The sequence below is a fragment of the Leucoraja erinacea genome, chromosome 17, assembly GCF_028641065.1.
Source record: "Leucoraja erinacea ecotype New England chromosome 17, Leri_hhj_1, whole genome shotgun sequence".
In the NCBI taxonomy this organism is placed as follows: Eukaryota; Metazoa; Chordata; class Chondrichthyes; order Rajiformes; family Rajidae; genus Leucoraja; species Leucoraja erinaceus.
The window spans coordinates 24,887,365-24,905,001 of record NC_073393.1 but is presented as its reverse complement, the minus strand read 5'-3'; positions in this window follow the sequence as shown (position 1 = coordinate 24,905,001).

The window sequence follows — 17,637 nt, the reverse complement described above, 5'->3', positions numbered from 1 at the left end:
GTAACTGGCCACAAGAACTATTGGTAGGCAACTTGCCGATTTCCAATCCAGTCAGTGGCAACCTAGAGCAGGAAAAAATCCAACAGTTCACCAGAAGATTTAACAGTGTTCTTTAGCACTCACTGTCGATCTGGCATGGTGGTTGAATAAGATGAGCGGTATTTTCTTGTAAGTATACAGCCAACATTCTGCATCAGGTTTCTGATTCTAACAGAAAACAGACATAACCAAACAGCTTCATCTCTTCTGTGGCTTTTGGCAGAAGGCAGAAAGAATGTACTTGAAACCAATGCCCAGGATCTGTGTTTTGTATGGGGCTGATGCACAAATATAGATAGACAATGGGAATATAGATGTATGAAATATAAGCAGATACGGCGACAGAATGGATGTTGATCAAAAGATGAAGATATATGAAGGGCGATTGTGGAATTAAAGATGGATAAGGTCTGCCCCAGACCACAAGAAATTGCGAAAAGTTGTGGATGTAGCCCAGTCTGTCACACAGACCTGACTCCCCACCATTAACTCCAACTACACTTCACGCTGCCTCAAGGGGCTCATGTTGTCAATCTCCCCATGGTGACCTCAGGTCGAATGACCTCAGTCAGGCGAATGGCAACAAACAGAGACAGCAGCTCAGTCGCCGCAGCTTGGCACCAACCCGGAACATGCGCCCTTTTTAGGGCGGGCGCCTACGGATGGCGAACCAGAATGCATCACCCTGCTGCAGCTGAATTCTGCTGCCTCAAACGCAAGAAAAGGACGCTGCCTCAGGAAAGCAGCCAACATAATAAAGGACCTGTCGCACCCCAGTCATTCCTTCTTCTCCCTGGTCCCGTTAGGCAGAAGGTACAGAAGCTCATAAGTGTGCACAACCAGACTCAGGAATAGCTCCTTCCCCTCTAGTATCAGGTTTCTGAATGAACTTTCCTTAAGCCACGATACATTTCCAATTATCCAATTTATCACATTGCAGGCGTTGGACTTTTTCTCTGGAACCGTTGTGCAACAACGCTGAAAAACGATATTCTAAGTCTGGTATCTTTTCTTTGTTCTACCTATTGTAATTGTGATAGCTTGATTTCATTCATGAACCATTTTATCTGCTTTAATTAGATAGGGACCAATTGAGTCCAACTCAAAACGCCACCTATCCATATTCTCCAGGAATGCTACCTAACCCGTTGTATTACTCCAGCATTTTGTATCCTTCCTTTGTAAACCAGCATCTGAAGTTCCTTGTTTCTATCAAAGACGTGCAGGTTTATAGGTTGTGTCTGTAGAAGGGTCTCAACTATAAACGTCACCTATTCCTTTCCTCCAGAGATGCTGCCTGACCCGCAGATCTACCCCAGCATTTTGTGCCTATCTCAGGGTTGTAGATTAATTGGCCCTGTGAAAATTGCCCCTGGTGTGTCGGGAGTGGGAAAGTAAGATAATGCACAGATCTAGTGTGACCGGGTGATCAATGGTTAGCATGGACTCGATGGGCTGAAAGTGCTGTTTCCATGCTCTAAAGCCTAAAGCAAACCATTGAGTTGTAAGCTACTCAAGTGGAGTATGCACCAACCATCGATCACCTGTACACTAGCCCTACTTTATCCCACTTTCGCATCCCACACACTGGGGGCAGTTTATAGACACTACTTAACCTACAAACCCTCACGACTTTGGTTATGTTATGTTCGAAAGCTCCATCAGCTGCGCCACTGTGCCACCTCTTGACACATTCCTTCAGCAGAAATTATTCTTTACCTGTAAGTGCAGTTCAATTGGGTCGTATTAATATTACAACAACATTTATTAGGAATTTACTGCAGAGAAGGAAGCTTTTTCCGCATCTCATCCATACCGGCCGTTGCATTCAAAGAGATTCAAAGCCACAGATGTATTTGTTTTAAAGATGGATTAAAAATCCAAATGGTTTGAAATTTACTCCAAACTCCCAGAGATTATTACCACCCATGTGCAAATCAATGCGCATTTGTCACATGCGCCCCGCAAGAATGTTTAGTTTAGAGATACAGTGTGGAACAGGCCTTTGGCCCACTGAGTCCACAATAACTAACGATCACCAGTACACTAGTTCCATCCACTACCCACAATTTACAGAAGCCCTTTAACCTACAAACGTGCACGTCTTCGGAAAGTGGGAGGAAACGGAAAGACATATGGTCACAGGGAGAATGTTCAAACTCTGTACAGGCAGCACCCATAGTCAGGATCGAACCCGGGTCACTGGTGCTGTGAGGCAGCAACTCTACTAGCTTTGCCACTGTGCCGTCCCAAAATGTCTACTCAGCCCCTTTACTACACTCCCTATGCATGCTTGACTGCTCGGCCAAATTATTTACCCCACCTCCGGTCCACTTCAACGCCCTTTCTCGCCCCATACCCCCCCAGCCCTTTCTCTGTCCACACTACCACGGCACTCTCTCTATACTACTTCAACTATCTCTCCCCACTCCTCCAACATTCTCTCCCCCGCTCATAATGCCATCTCACACCCCACTACTCCATCCCTTCACCCCACCCTTCCATTCCTGCAGCCCTCTCTCCCCAGTCCTCTGGCCCTCTGTCCAACAGCTCCAGCTATTTTTTCAGAGACTAGAGTCCTGACCCGAAATGCCACCCGTCCATTCCCTCCTCAGATATTGCCTGACCCGCTGAATTACTCCAGCACTTTGTGTTTTGCTCAAGATTCCAGCATCTGCTGTTCCTTGTGTCTATAGATTTTGTGCACTACCCACGTCAGTTCCTTGAGAAGGGCACAAGGACACTCCAACTACAATTCTTCAATCCTGAACACTCAGGAGAAGTAAATGGACATGGAGAAAAGCCCACTGGTCTACAGTCCTGCATATGCTTCAGATTTTGCCATTGGCAGCACCCAGGAGATTCATATTAAAAACAAACTAGGGGAGAATTTTCTTTTTGTTTTCCAAGCCAAAAAAGAATTACTTGTCAGCACTCAATACACAGGACTTTTACTCTTTAGTAATTGTTTCTTTTAAATCCCAAATTAATCCCCACAACCATCAGGCTATTAAATACGACAACCTCCAACTAAGCTCTGAATGACATAGACTTGGGAGGCATTGCTTTTTGGCTTTGTACTGTTATTGTTAGTTTGTTTTATTTTTCTATGATTAACTTTTTTGTTATTTCTTATAGTGTTCACAGAGTACTATGTTCACATATCTGTCTGTGCCGCTGCAATTAAGAATTTCATTGTTCAGTTTTGGGATATATGACAATAAAACACTCTTGAGTTGACTATTACCTTATTTGAAGAAGTTCTCTCCCTCACTCCGACTACCCAACCAGAAACGTCACCAATCCTTTTTCTCCAGAGATGCTGCCTGACCCGCTGAGTTAACTCAACACTTTGTGTCTATCTTTGGTATAAACCAGCATCTGCAGTTCTTTGTTTCTCCATATTCGAGACTCGAGGGCCTGAGCTGTAGGGAAAGGTTGAGCATGCTCCGACTCTATTCCTTGGAGCACAGGAGGATGAGGGGTGATCCTACAGAGGTGTTCAAAATCACGAGGAATAGATGGGGCAGATGCACAGAATTTCTTGCCCAGAGTAGGGGACTCGAGAACCAAAGGACGTAGGTTTAAGGTGAGGGGGGAGGGGGGTTAATCTAATAGGAGCCTGAGGAGTAACTTTTTCACACAAAGGGTGGTGGGTGTATGGAACAAGCTGCCAGAGAATGTAGTGGAGGCAGATTCAATCGCAATGTATAAGAGACATTTAGGCATGTACATGGACAGGACAGGTTTAGAAGGGGTCATGGCCAAATGCAGGCAGATGGGACTAGTGTAGATGGGACATGTTGGTCAGTGTGGGCAAGTTGGACTGAAGGGCCTGTTTCCACGTTGTATGACTCCATGATTCTATATATTAACTATCTTGTTTCAGTTCCCAGTGAAGGAATTTATGAGTCTAATTGGTCACCAAATTTGCTCTCATGTATAAACCTGGGTGGATTTATCCCAGCTGATGTAACAGGTTGACCTATGTGCTGGGCATCTGATTTTATTTCTCCCTCTATTTTTGTTTTCCGGACCCACAGGGGTGATGTGCGTCGGGCATTAGATTAACAGCGTTACGTGCTCACTGTTGCTGATGTGTTGACGTTTGTTGAGGTCAAAAGGAATGTCGGTGACTGGGTGGGATGTTGTGACTAGCTGGCTGGTCAAGTCTGCACTCAATTGTCCCAGAGTCCTTTTCGGAAACAAATGTTTGGTGGGATGACAAGGGGGAGAAAGGTCTGCTTCATGGGAAATGTCAGCCTTCAGAAAAGACCTTCAGAAATCGGTAATTCAAAACCCTGTTATTAAAGATTTATGACTGAAATACTTCATCATTCCAGAGAAGCAAAGCTACAGAGCAGACCAGGATGGGGGGCTGAATAAAATGCAGTGTGGGCAATTTGCACAAGGCATTGTTACAACACATTGCTACAAGTTTAGTCCCTGTGAGCCAAAATGTCCATCCACATTACTGTTCATGTGTATAATGATTGCCGTAAGGAATGAGCTCCACTCTATCTTCCTTGTAACTTGGACGCTTATAAATTATATGGGCCCCTGCAACATAAAACCCGATGAGAAGCCAACAGATGCAATTTATTTCCTCTAAGTAGCAAAGGAAAGAATTAGATTGTACTTCACTGTCAATCATCTCACAGTGTTAAAATCAGTATATAAATGCATTTAGACACAACAATTAAAACATTTAAAAAACTGCATTATCTGGATTGCACATCATCCTTTCTTCAAACATGGAACATACAACAGTACAGCAGAGGAACAGGCCCTTCGGCCCACAATGTCCATGCTGGACATGACTGAAAGTTATGCTAAGCCCTTGTTTCACCGCCAATCTTCACAATATGTAAAAAAAAGCAGTAAAAAGCATTTGTTGTTCTGCTTCTTGTCGGACAAAATGTCTGTTGCTATAAAGTAATTGAAGTGTCCCAATCCGAAATGTCACCCATCCTTTTTCTCCAGAGATGCTGCCTGACCCGCTGAGGTGGGGTGGTGGGGGGGGGGGGGGGGGGTGGGGGGGGGGGGGGGGGTGGGGTGGGGTGGGGGGGGGGGGGGGGGGGGGGTTCATCATGCGCGGTCACACCCATGTAAGAGTACAAGAATGCATAACATGCTTATTGTGTATTTGTAATACAGTTTATTTTGTATTATATTTCATTGCTGCTTTCTTGCATCTCTCTGTTGGCTCTAGCTATCGTCTGCTTTGGTGAGGGAAGCAGGTCGGTGATTGGTCACAATGCCCCTCGGAGACTGTGTCTGATTGGCTGCTGAGTGACCAGCGCTTTATGTGATTGGACACAATGCCCTTGGAGACAGATTAGATGGGAGGGGACCAATTTGATGATTGGACGGGAAATTTAAGAGAAGCTGGTCGGCGATTGGACGCAACCCCCTTAGAGACAGCAGTTGATTGGCCGCCAAATAATCGGGCACAAAAAGTTGACAAATAGGAAAACAAAAAAATCGGAATTCCGATTTAAATCTGATATAAAGTACATAGTGTGGGTATCGATTAATTCTAGACAACAGATTAAAAGAAATAATCTAACCCCATTTATTCACTCAAGGTGTATTATGATGTGTTCTACCTTATGAAGTATACAGCAAAACTTGCACTTCTAGAGTCTATCATGTTGTTTCTTCAGCAGACCACAGATTTATTTTAAGAGCAAAACATAAAGTGCTGGAGAACTCAGCAGGTCAGGCTGGATCTATGGAGGGTCCAAAGAAGGGTCTCAACTCAAAACATCATCTATTCCGTCTCTTCAGAGATGCTGCCTGACCCGTTGAGTTACTCCAGCATTTTGTGTGTATCTATGGAGGAAATGGCTAGGCGACGTTTAGGGGATTTTTCGGGCATTTTTTAAGGGTTTTTTTAAGGGGTTGGGAAAGATCGAAAATTTCACATATTTAAATGTATTGTTACTAATATAACTAGTAGTGTGGGAAAAAATTCCATGAGCCATAATTGCCACATACAGACCCAAAAGTAGAAATGTAGAAAGTTACAGTGTGTAAAAAATAGATATTACGTCTCCTTGTACCAATCAAACGCCAAATTCAAAATTATATATTTTGAAAATGGGTAAAGCAAAAAGTAGCATGTTCTCTAGAAAGGCTTATCCTAAAATAATTGATCGGAAGGGTGTGATTTTCAGTCAGGACGTCTGTATCATTCAGTCAATGAGCTCGCGGTCCGGAGCCCTTCTCTATTACCCCTCTACATAAAAACAAAGTATCAATGCCTCTTCAAGGTCTACTAATCCACCCGTAGCTTCAGTTGCAGGTACAGCTGAAGGGATTTGGTGCTCGGGCAACACTATGAATTTATATGAATTTAAAAATCCGTTGCGTTTAAATCATTCCAAAGCTACAACCACAACCTGATAAATAACATAAAATAAAACTGGAGCAAATAAAGGCAAACAGAAGAATTAACTTTGAAGGAGAGCAAAAATGCTGGAGAAACTCAGCGGGTGAGATGCTGCCTCACCCGCTGACTTTCTCCAGGATTTTTATCTACCTTTGATTGTTCCATCATTTGCAGTTCCTTCTTAAAATAATGTGGGTGAATGACTGTACCTGCATACCAGGAAGAAACCCGTGCTTGCGATCCGGAGCCCTTAATGACAGTAACTTTTAAGAAATTCCCTGTGAATTTTATTCAAAGAAATGCGGCGTCATTAATACTTGGTCAAAACACAATTATATTGACTGAGGAATGCAGATCGATGTATTGGTGACACATTGTATAGCTACGTGTTAACTACTGGCTGTTAACAAGTGCTAACAGTGGCATTTAACAAATCGTTCTCGTCTCAGTTGAATCAAGTGATAAACGACTCAAATCTTTCTGCAGTACTCATTAAACCCGAGCTGGAAATTGAAAAGTAGGGGAACGCTGTCCTCCTGTGTACCCCCCCATTTCCATCACTGCCTGGGAGTACCTTCCAGACATTAACCACTCTCTGAGTAAAAAACCTGCCCTGCAATTCTTTTTACACTTTGGCCCACTTACCAAAGCTCTGTCCTCTAATCTTTGATATACCCATCCTGGGGAAAAGATTCTGACTATCTATTCTATCTATGCCTCTCATAATTTTAGATACTTTTATTAGGTTGTCCCTCATTATCTGATGATCCATGCTATGATGTATCCCAACAGAATGCTTGCTGTGGTGCATTTACAGAAATTGATGTCACTGGAGATGTGCCAAATTTCCTTAGTCTTCAGAGGAAGTAACCGGAGGAGATGCAATGGAATTTCGTTGCACAGTATTGTGCAATGACATTGAAACATAGAAACATAGAAATTAGGTGCAGGAGTAGGCCATTCGCCCCTTCGAGCCTGCACCGCCATTCAATATAATCATGGCTGATCATCCAACTCAGTATCCCGTACCTGCCTTCTCTCCATACCCTCTGATCCCCTTAGCCACAAGGGCCACATCTAACTCACTCTTAAATATAGCCAATGAACTGGGCCTCAACTACCCTCTGTGGCAGAGAGTTCCAGAGATTCACCACTCTCTGTGTGAAAAATGTTTTTCTAATCTCGGTTTTAAAGGATTTCCCTCTTATCCTTAAGCTGTGACCCCTTGTCCTGGACTTCCCCAACATCGGGAACAATCTTCCTGCATCTAGCCTGTCCAATCCCTTAAGAATTTTATAAGTTTCCATAAGATCCCCTCTCAATCTCCTAAATTCTAGAGAGTATAAACCAAGTCTATCCAGTCTTTCTTCATAAGACCGTCCTGACATCCCAGGAATCAGTCTGGTGAACCTTCTCTGCACTATGGCAATAATGTCCTTCCTGAGATTTGGAGACCAAAACTGTACGCAATACTCCAGGTATGGTCTCACCAAGACCCTGTACAACTGCAGTAGAACCTCCCTGCTCCTATACTCAAATCCTTTTGCTATGAAAGCTAACATACCATTCGCTTTCTTCACTGCCTGCTGCACCTGCATGCCTACTTTCAATGACTGGTGTACCATGACACCCAGGTCTCGCTGCATCTCCTCTTTTCCTAGTCGGCCACCATTGAGATAATAGTCTGCTTTCCTGTTTTTGCCACTAAAATGGATAACCTATCATTTATCCACATTATACTGCATCTGCCAAACATTTGCCCACTCACCCAGCCTATCCAAGTCACCTTGCAGTCTCCTAGCGTCCTCCTCACAGCTAACACTGCCCCCCTGCTTAGTGTCATCCGCAAACTTGGAGATATTGCCTTCAATTCCCTCATCCAGATCATTAATATATATTGTAAATAGCTGGGGTCCCAGCACTGAGCCTTGCGGTACCCCACTAGTCACTGCCTGCCATTGTGAAAAGGACCCGTTTTTTACTCCTACTGTTTACCAGCCAGTTCTCTATCCACATCAATACTGAACCCCCAATGCCGTGTGCTTTAAGTTTGTATACTAATCTCTTATGTGGGACCTTGTCGAAAGCCTTCTGGAAGTCCTGATACACCACATCCACTGGTTCACCCCTATCCACGCTACTAGTTACATCCTCGAAAAAATCTATAAGATTCGTCAGACATGATTTACCTTTCGTAAATCCATGCTGACTTTGTCCAATGATTTCACCACTTTCCAAATGTGCTGCTCTCCAATCTTTAATAACTGACTCTAGCAGTTTCCCCACTACCGATGTTAGACTAACTGGTCTGTAATTCCCCGTTTTCTCTCTCCCTCCCTTCTTAAAAAGTGGGGTGACGTTTGCTACCCGCAAATCCTCAGGAACTACTCTAGAATCTAAAGAGTTTTGAAAGATTATTACTAATGCATCCACTATTTCTGGAGCTACTTCCTTATGTACTCTGGGATGCACCCTATCTGACCCTGGGGATTTATCGGCCTTTAATCCATTCAATTTACCCAACACCACTTCCCGACTAACCTGGATTTCACTCAGTTCCTCCAACTCCTTTGACCCGCGGTCCCCTGCTATTTCCGGCAGATTATTTATGTCTTCCTTAGTGAAGATGGAACCAAAGTAGTTTGGCTGCTTTTTTTCTGGCTAATTTGTACGCATCATCCTTCGACTTTGATACTAGGGACCTGATTTCCCTTGTTATCCACTGATGTATTACCTTCCCTGATTTATTCTTTTGCGAAACTGGGATGAACAAGTTTTGTAGTTCATCCATGCAGTCTTTAAATGTGTTCCATTGTATAACCACCGTCAACCCTTTTAGAATGAGTTAGAGTCAATCTTGGCCAAAAAACGTCTCATACCCTCAGGCCGAGACCTTTCTTTAAGTACAACAAGACTGCTAATATAATTTACCCTTCCTCAGTTACTCAATACCCAGTCTAAAATAGCCTGCTCTCTCGTTGGTTCCTCTACATGTTTTGATTTAGATAACTATCCCGCATACATTCTATAAAATCCTCTTCCTCAGCATGTTCCCTGCCAATTTGATTCACCCAATCTATTTGTAGATTGAAGTCAGCCCATTATAACTGGTCTGTTTTGCCTTTGTCGCACGCATTTCTAATTTCCTGTTTGATACCCATCTCCAACTTCACTACTACTGTTAGGTGGCCTGTACACAACACCCACTCCCACCAGCATTTTCTGCCCCTTAGTGTTACGCAGCTCTACCCAGACCGATTCCACATCCGCCAAACTAATGTCCTTCCTTTCCATTGCATTAATCCCCTCTCTGATCAGCAACGCTACACCACCTCCTTTTCCTTTTGCTCTATCCCTCCTGAATATTGAATACCCCCTGGATGTTCAGCCTGCTCCATCCTTGGTCACTCCTGTTGAGCCATGTCTCCGTGATCCCAAGAAATCATTATCATTCATGGCTATCTGCCAATTTGATTCACCCAATCTATATGTAGATTGAAGGCACCCATTATAGCTGTTTTGCCATTCATTCATGTCTAATTCTGTTTAATACCATTCACTTCATTCACTGTCATTCCTGTCATTCAGTCATTCGTTCATTCCCCTTCAGTGTTTCATTCATTCATCCATACCATTCCACCTCCATCCAAATTCATGTCCTTCCATCCATTCGTCATCTCCTCTCATTCAATCAATCATTCATCCTGCATTCATCCAATCATTCATTCTTTCATGCGTTCATTCATGCATACATTCATTCATTCATCATGGAGCCATGTCTTCGTGATCACAACTATATCATAATCATTAATGGCTATCTGCACATTCAATAAACGTATTCAATCATTCATTCATTCATTCATTCAAGTAGAGATGTTGGTGTGCTTTCTTGGTCATAGTGTTTAGTTTAGAGACAGCGCAGAAACAGGCCCTTCGGCCCACTGAGTCCGCACCGACCAGCAATCCATGCACATTTACACTATCCTACACACATTAGGGACAATTTTAAAGTATACCAAGTCAATCAACTTACAACCCTGTACGTCTTTGGAGTGTGGGAAGAAACCGAAGATCTCGGAGAAAACCCATGGGCAGAACGTATAAACTTTCAGATAGCACCTGCAGGTAGGATCGAACCTGGGTCTCCGGTGCTGTTAGGCAGCAACTCTACCACTGCACCACCGTTCCGCCCACAAATTGTTGGAGATAATTACACCCAGGAACCTGAAACACTTGACCATCTCCACTTCAACACCATTGATGCTGACTGGGCTTGTACTCCACACATCTTCCTGAAGTTGATGACCAACTCCTTAATTTTGATGAATTTGAGGGAGAGGCTGTTGTCCCATTATACCATGTCACTAAGCTCTCTTTGCATGCTTGAATTGTTCAAGCCACCAATGCTAGTTTCGAATGTATCGGCACTTCCAGAAAATCCATCGTCCCCTCACATTCCTTTACATCTTGCCATATGATCCCACTTTCTCATGGTTCAACTTCAAAGATAGGGCCACATACCATAGATTCCCATCTTCAAATCACATTTTGCCCTTTTCCCATTGTTTCCATAATATCATGTGGTTCACTTTCAAGTGTAACTATCTCTACAACCAATAGAGGTCTATTTCCAATAACCAATTATGCCAGTTCAATTATTACATTTCACTCTGGCTTGTTTCAATAGATACTTATGTTATGAAAACGTTCTCCATGGGTTTCCTCTGGGTGCTCCTGTTCCCTCCCACATTCCAAAGACGTGCAGGTTTGTAGGTTAATTGGCCTCAGTAAATTAACATTTAGTGTGTAGGGAGTGGATGAGAAAGTGGGATAACATGTACCTAGTGTAAATGGGTAATCGATGGTGTGGACTCGAGGGCCGGTTTCCTTGCTGTACGTCTAAAACTAAAACTAAAACTAAGATCAATTGGATTACAGCAAAATAATGAACACAAATTTAGAGATACCTGTATGTGGCTCCTGAGCCACTAATCTTGTTGGCTCTTAGGGTCAGGGGGAATTAAAGGTAAGCAAAACAAAATACAGGATAGGTCCACTTTCTGTGAATGAATAAGTTCAACAATGCAGCAGCCTTTAGCATTACAAGAGATAGAAGCACGGCAGACAAAGAAAGGGCTTTTATTATGTTGCATTTTAACATCCAGAGCACTGTTTATGAGAATCTGTTCTTATTAGTGCTGTCTGTCATCCTGTATTTAGGAAAGAATGCCCTTTCAAACATCCAGATTAAATTATAAACAGTGTGTGGGCACACGACTTGATTTAATATCTTTGAAATTGCTCTTGCTGAAGTCAGCTAATTTAACACAAAGCAGGGAACCTCTGCAGTTCAAGCATTCACTGAACAAACTCACAAAGCAATCAGAGAAGTTTACTTTAACTTCTCATTCCAGTGACAGGAATCTAATTGTAAACAGAAATTATATTACTTTAGAAAGCAAAGCTGAGTGATTCTCTCAGCAGTGTTAAACACAGAGGCAGACATTAGCAGGTAGTCTTGTAATTTGCCATATAAATCATACTGTCATCACTAGCCAAAGCATATGTTAACTTGAAAAGTGAGATAACCTGCTATGTCACCCTCAAATGTACAGCGTTTCCTATTATTAATTAGCACCTCATAAACTGATAAAAGCTGGAACATAAAATCTCCTTGGAGGGATAATTACTGCATTCAAAGCAAAACCATTGCAGGAGATAGGACAGGACATTGGCATAGCAGTCGAGTTGCTACCCTACAGTGCCAGAGACCCAGGTTTGATCCAGACAAGGGGTGTTGTCTGTCTGGAGCCCTGTGGGAGACTGCGTGGGTTTTCTCCAGTTTTCTCCCACACTCCAAAGATGTACAGGTTTCTGCTCTCTACGACAACCAGAGAGCAGTCCTGAACTACTATCTCTCTCTTTGGTAACCCTCGGACTATCCTTGATCGGACTTTGCTGGCTTTACATTGCACTGATCGTTATTCCCTTATCATGTATCTATACACTGTAAAAGGCTCGATTGTAATCATGTATTGCCTTTTCGCTGAATGGATAGCACGCAACAAAAGCTTTTTACTGTACCTCGGTACACGAGTCAATAAACTAAACTAACTAAGGTTTGTTCATTAATTGGCCTTGATATATTGTCCCTAATATGTAGGGAGTGCATGAGAAAGTGGGAAATTTAGAACCACTGTACAGGTGATCATTGGACGTTGGGACTCGGTGGGCCGAAGGGACTGTTTTCACACTGTATCTCTAAACTCTACACCGTGAAGGTGGGACAAATAAATTATAGCTTCAAATAACGTTGCCTAATTTCTTCTATCTATGCATTTCTAGGTGTCATGAATATATTGCAGGAAAAGTTTATTTCCATTTAATTCATGCAAGATATAAAGAGAGATACAAGAAGGATCCTGACCCGAAACATTGCCTATCCTTTCCCTCCACAGGTTCTGCCTAATCTGCTGCTATTCCAGTGCTTCATGTTTTGCTTAAAAGAAATGTGATGTGAATTAGAATCATTGTCATAATGTTATACAGCATGGAAACAGGCTCTTCGGCCCACTTGTCTATTCAATTAAGTTGCCCCATCTAAGTGAAAACCATTTGCTCATGTTTAACCAATATCCTTCTAATCCTTTCCTCTCCATGTACCTCCCCAAATGTACATTAAATGTTGTTATTTTATTACTGCCTCAACTACCTCCTCTGGTAGTAAGTTCCATATACCCACCATCCAACGTGTCAACCCCTCAGGTTCCTATTAAATCTTTCCCCTCTTCCTTAAACCCAATGAATAAAACTCAGTCCATTTGCCCTGTCTAATCACATGATTTATACACCTCTGTTAGACCATCCATTTGCCTCATGTGCTCCAAAGAATAAAGTTCTAGCATGTCCAATCTCTCCCTATAGTTCAAACCCTTGAGTTCTTTAGTCTAGTTTAGTTTAGTTTAGTTTATTATTGTCACTCACGTGTACCGAGGTGCAGTGAAAAGCGTTTCTGTTGGGTGCTATCCAAAAAGAATATACATGATTACAATTAAGCCAGTATGTAGTGTCTATAGCAAGTCCACAGTGTACAGATGCAGGATAAAGGGAATAATGGTTAGTGCAAGATAAAGTCCAGTAAAATCTGATTAAAGATAGTCTGAAGGTCTCCCATGAGATAGATGGTAGGTCAGGACCGCTCTCTAGTTGGTGATAGGATGGTTCATTTGCTTGATAACAAGTGAGAAGAAACTGTCCCTGAGCCCTGACAACATCTGCAAAATCTTCTCTGCACCCTTTCCATCTTAATTGCAAAACGTTCTAATTTACCAAAGGAAGCACATTGTTGTTTATGGAAAGTATACCAAAGACTTGCTAAATTAATTCCTGTGATAGAAGAGTTAGGAAGAGCTTTAAACCTACATTATCCATGAGTTAGAGAAAGGGCTATCTGATTTATAGATTAAAATTCTGTGCAGCCATGAAAGAATGAATGCTGAGAGGCAAATTCCTCAAACAGGAAAAGTTATATGGAAAAGGTCAGCCATGTAGGACTGAGATGAGGAATGATTTAATCACTCAGCAGATAACAAATCTTTAGAAATCTTTGTCCCACGAGCATGCGACTCCATGCGGCAAGCGCGACCTGAAGCCCGCAGCCGCTTCAACGCCATACGCACGGAGGTCGAGCGAGTGACGTGAAGTTCGAGCAAAGTTGGACGGGCGTACAGCGTCGAGGCGGTGCGTACGGCGTCGAGGCAGTGTGTACGACGTTGAGGCGGCTGCGGGCCGGCAGGCCGTTGCCGCGCAGAATTTTTGAACACGGTCAGTTTTTCGGAGCCCCGCGCGATGCCGGGACCAGCTCCGCACAACTCCATACGGCTCCGGTGATCAAAGTGGAACCAGCCCTGCGAGGCCGTATGGCTCAAGCGACCATGTTAGGTCGCGCTTGCCTCATGCAGGCGCATGCTGGTGGGACCGGCCCTTTAGGTCGCGCTTGCCGCATGGAGTCGCATGCTCGTAGGACAGCCCCTTTATGCCACAAAATACTCATGCTCTTAATCTGGGGTTAAGAACAAGGAGTTTTCACTTGGGGTGATGCACCACAGGGAAAACCATTAGCCAGGAATGAGATAAAGCATGCAAGAGTTGTGAAAGTGGAATTTTTGGGAAAAGGGAAAATAAAGCAGGAATGGATTTCTTCACACACACACACACACACACACACACACACACACACACACACACACACACACACACACACACACACACACACACACACACACACACACACACACACACACACACACACACACACACACACACACACACACACACACACACACACACACACACACAAAACTTTTACTTTTCAGCAATCAGCTTAGGCGGGCAAACAAAATGGATTGTTGAAGTTTAATGAAAAACACAATATTATGCTGATGGTAAGAATTTAATACAACGGGGCACCAACAAACTGACAATGTGTTGACTTACAACTATATTGGAGATTTATCATTTTGGGAACCAAATGTCAACATGTTGGAATCACAGAAGTAAACCCGAATAGCTTATTAAGGGAGCTGCAATATAACAGTTGCAAATAGATTTCAATTTATGTCAGTACCTTTTGTCCTTTGAACAGAGTAGTTTAAATGCCAAGTGATTATCACATGGAGGAGGAACAAAAAACAAAGTGCTGGAGGAACTCACGGTTCAGGCAGCTTCCGTAGAGTGAAAAGGACTCCTAGAATTTTGGCACGTTCTCCATGTGACTGTGTGCATTTTCTCCGGGTACTCAGGTTTCTCCCACCATGCAAACACGTGCGCGTTTGTAGGTTAATTGGCTTTTGTAAATTGTCCCTGGCATGCAGGGAGTGAATGAAAAAGTGGGATAACATAGAACTAGTGTGACCGGGTGATCGATGGTGGTCAGTGCTGACGGTGGGCTGATGGGCCTGATTCCATGCTGTATCTCTAACATAAACTAAGATACCATCTGCCTCTTTGGAGACTCTCGGACTATCTTCAACTGGATTTTATTGGACTTTATCTTGCACTAAACCTCATTCCCTTTATCCTGTATCTGTACATTGTGGATGGCTTGATTGTAATAATGTGTAGTCTTTCTGCTGACTGGATAGCATGCATCAAAACAGTTTTTCACTGTACCTCGGTAAAGATTTCTCAAGGTAGAAAGGGTGCAGAGAACATTTACAAGGATGTTGCCAGTACTCAAGGGCCTGAGCGATAGGGAGAGCTTGAGCAGGCTAGAACTCTATTCCTTGGAGCACACGAGGATGAGGGATGATCTTATATAAGTGTACACAATCATGAGAGGAATAGATTGGGTAAATGTATAGAGATATTTGCCCAGAGTAGGGGAATCAAGAACCAGAGGACATAGGTTTAAATTGAGAGGGGAAATATTTAATAGGAACCTAAGGGAATATGAGAGGGGAAATATTTAATAGGAACCTAAACTACACACAAAGTGTGGTCGGTGTATGGAATGAGCTTTAGAACGGAGATGAGGAAACACTTTTTCTCACAGAGAGTGGTGAGTCTGTGGAATTCTCTGCCTTAGAGGGCGGTGGAGGCGGGTTCTCAGGATGCTTTCAAGGGAGAGCTGGATAGGGCTCTTAAAAATAGCAGGGGATATGGGGAGAAGGCAGGAATGGGGTGCTGATTGGGGAAGATCAGCCATGATCACATTGAATGGCGGTGCTGGCTCGAAGGGCCGAATGGCCTACTCCTGCACCAATTATCTATTGTCTATTGTCTAATTAGCTGCTGGAGGAGGTAGTTGAGGAAGGTACTATCGCAAGAAACATTTAGACAGGTAAATGGATAGGATAGATTTAGAGGGATATGGCAAAAGCGCAGGCTGGTGGGACTAGTGTAGATGGTCATGTTGATCAGTGTGGGCAAGTTGGACGTTGTATGACTCTATGACTCTCTATCAAGAGGCAAACTGATTCTGTATTCATATAAAGTAAAGATTTATTGAGAAGTCAAGGAACCAATGCTCAAGAACACAATGGCCTTGTAGGAAAGACAATACCCTATTTTATCACTGACCAAAGTAAATTGAGTGAAGTTTGCTAAAAGCAGTCACAATAAATAATACCCTGAATGGCAAGGTTCCTGTCAGAGACTCAATGCCAATGATTTATTTCAGATGAAAGGACATTTATTTAGTTGATTTATTTTGCAGTCAAATTATTAGCAAACAGGCTATCAAGGTTGACATGAAAATCTTGCCTTTACGTTTACTGAAACCTAATACATTTTTGGTACAATGTCCTGTTGCATTCAGCAAATCCTTGCCTATAGGATTTTGAGTTTAAATTTTTTGATGGAGTGAAAGAGATTCTGCTCAGGTTGTTAGGCACATCCAGTCATAGTCATAGAGCGTGGAAACAGACCCTTTGGCCCAACTTTCCTATGCTGACCGAAACGCCCCACCTACACTAGTCCCACCTGCCTGCATTTGGCCAATACCCATTTAAATCTTTCCTATCCATGGACTGTACTTGTCAAAATGTTTCTTAAACATTGTGATAGTACCTGCCTCAACTACCTCCATCGGTAGTTGGTTCCATACACCCGCCACCCTTTGCATAAAACAGTTGCCCCACAGGTTCCTATTAAATCTTTCCCACCTCACAAACTTATATCCTCTGGTTCTCGATTTCCCTATCTGGGTAAAAGACTCTGTGCTCATACCCAATCTATTCTTCTCATGATTTGATACACTCAGTACAATGGTGCAATCAACTGAATCTCTTTCACTCTCTTGTCTCCCTGCTTGCAAGTGAAAAAATACTTAACTAAAGTAAGAAATTAGTTTGTGTATCAGATACATGATCCCATGACAGAAATATCAGAATCAGATGAAATTAATTTGTTTTTCACTAGCTTTAAGGTGGAATTGCCAGATACATTCTTGATTATTACGGGTGTCAGGGTTTATGGGGAGAAGGCAGGAGAATGGGGTTGAGAGGGAAAGATAGATCAGCCATGATTGAATGGCAGAGTAGATTTGATGAGCCGAATGGCCTATTTTTGCTCCTATAACTTATGAACATGAATGAAAGCATTTCCTTCTGGTTCTACAGACATAACGATAAATAATGCATAATGTTTAGTTTAGTTATAGATATACAACATGAAAACAGACCTTCAGCCCACCAAAGTCCACA